Raw genomic sequence first — 2477 nt, 5'->3', positions numbered from 1 at the left:
ATATATATATATATATATATATATATATATATATATATATACACACTACACAGTCATGCCAGCACCTACACACATACATACACACGTGTGTGTATGTATATAATTCAAAATAGAAAACCAGGGCAGTTAAAGTATGTTAAACCTTTTGTGCTTTTATGAAACTTTGAGCACGAAAGGGCATTGTTCATAAGATATAGTACTGGTGTGGGTGGAATAGGTTTCTAAAGTTATACAATATGTCTGCTGGGTCTCGTATTGAAAGCTAGCAACAATAGAACAGAGGACATGTGTCTCTGTTTCTCGTTACCAGGGTTAATTATCTACAACAATAACAAAAGCAGCTACAAAAACAATAAAAATAGTAACAATAATAACAAAATAGTAACAACAACAACAAAAACAAAATGGTAACACTGGATATGCGGCAGTAGCAGGAGATACGGTGGACAAAAGTAAGGAAGGATTATATTCAGAAACATACAATGAACACAACCTCTTTTTCTATTTCAACTTTTATTAACATATTTTTATTAAAATATATATTGCCTGTATTTTAATTAATTTCGAAAATAATATAGGATTTAGTAAAATAACTTTGGTCATTATTAAGCTGGTGTTTCAAACATAAATTAATGTGAAATTTTGGTGGAAATACTTCAGATCAGTGGTTCCCACACTTTTTAGAGACGCGACCCACTATTTATGACACCAGTTCATGGCGACCCACTTAACTCTACTGGGTCAAAACATTAATGAAACCTTTTTTTTCCAAATTTTAAGTCCCCCAAAATTAGAGGGACTAAAGAACATCAACAAGGAAGGACACATTAAATAATGCAGTCCTAGGTACACTATGCCTGAATTAACAACAGTATGTTCTGTTGGATCAGAGCTGACCTGGGGCTAAAGAACAACAAGGAGACATTAGATAATGTAGTCCTAGATAGACTGTGTCAAAACAATAGCCGCAACGGCACCAACATATCGTGCTTGTGGTTATCTTCTTCAACAACAGCAATATAATAGAATTCACGTCAGAGTGATGAGGAATGGCCGAGCAAGGCCACTGGTCAAACAGACACTGACCGTCTCAATAGAGATCAATAAATACATTGCTCTCAAGTAACTAAGTCTTTGTCGGTTGGTCAATCACAGTATCAATATTTAATAGATCAATGTTAATACAACAATTGGTAAAATATTAATTGAAAGGAACATTAACGATTTATGATGGACAGTTATCTTTTTACTGCTTACTTGTTTCAGTCATTAGATTGTGGCCATGCTGGAGTATTTATTTTTTCCTGTGGATTTGGATAGTGTTGTTGTTGTTGTTGTTGTGGTTGCTATTGTTGTGCTTGTTTAATGCCTGTTAATCATGTCCAACTAGGGTGGAGGCGCAATGGCCCAGTGGTTAGGGCAGCGGACTCGCGGTCATAGGATCCCGGTTTCAATTCGCAGACCGGGCGTTGTGAGTGTTTATTGAGCGAAAACACCTAAAGCCCCACGAGGTTCCGGCAGGGGATGGTGGCGAACCCTGCTGTGCTGTACTCTTCCACCACAACTTTCTCTCCCTCTTACTTCCTGTTTCTGTTGTGCCTGTAATTCAAAGGGGTCAGCCTTGTCACACTCTGTGTCACGCTGAATATCCCCCCCGAGAACTACGTTAAGGGTACAGGTGTCTGTGGAGTGCTCAGCCACTTGCACGTTAATTTCACAAGCAGGCTGTTCCATTGATCGGATCAACTGGAACCCTCGACGTCGTAAGCGACCGAGTGCCAACACAACACACGTGTGCGTATGCATGAATGAATATGTGTATTTGATTGTCTATGTATGTATGTATGTATGTATCATTATCATTTCATGTCCATTTTCCATGCTGACATGGGTTGGACAGTTTGACCAGAGATTGGAAGGAGGGGAGCTGCACCAAGTCCCAATCTAAATTGGCATGGTTTCTATGCCGGGAAGCCCATTCTGAAGCCAACCACTTTAAAGAGTATGCTGGGTGCTTTTAGCATGGAAGTGGCACAAGTGCTTTTACATAGCATCAAACACACACACAAAATCATCACCATCGTCGTCAACATTTAATGTCCGTTTTCCCTGCCGGTGTGGGTTGGATGATCTGACTGGAACTGGCAAACTGGTGAGCCGCACCAGGTTCCAGACTGATTTGGCTTGGTTCCTATGCCTGGATACCCTTCCTAATGCCGACCACTTTACAGAGTGTACTGGGTGTCTTTTCGATGGAGCTGGTACATGTGCTCATTATATGGCACTGGCACAGGGCTCTTACAGGCCAAGCCTCTTCAGCAGGAAGAGAAGCATTAACATAGCTGGTGTGGAGAACGAGTCTTCTTGAGTATGGCAAGGCGCCAAGTATCTCCATCTTTTGTCATCTCCTTGGTAAGGTTCAATCTCCTGAGATTATGTGTGTGTGTATATATATATATATATATATATATATATAT

At 40.0% G+C, this 2477-nt stretch overlaps 1 protein-coding gene across 1 annotated transcript in view; it reads right to left on the bottom strand.

Moving 5' to 3' along the window:
* Positions 1 to 2477, bottom strand: part of LOC106881691 (synaptic vesicle 2-related protein) — a 43076-nt gene that overhangs the window by 29064 nt on the left and 11535 nt on the right. The window lies entirely within an intron of this gene.

Source organism: Octopus bimaculoides, chromosome 30, assembly GCF_001194135.2.
Source record: "Octopus bimaculoides isolate UCB-OBI-ISO-001 chromosome 30, ASM119413v2, whole genome shotgun sequence".
Classification (NCBI taxonomy): domain Eukaryota; kingdom Metazoa; phylum Mollusca; class Cephalopoda; order Octopoda; family Octopodidae; genus Octopus; species Octopus bimaculoides.
The sequence above is the reverse complement of the archived record's forward strand: the minus strand, read 5'-3'. Positions and strand labels throughout refer to the sequence as shown.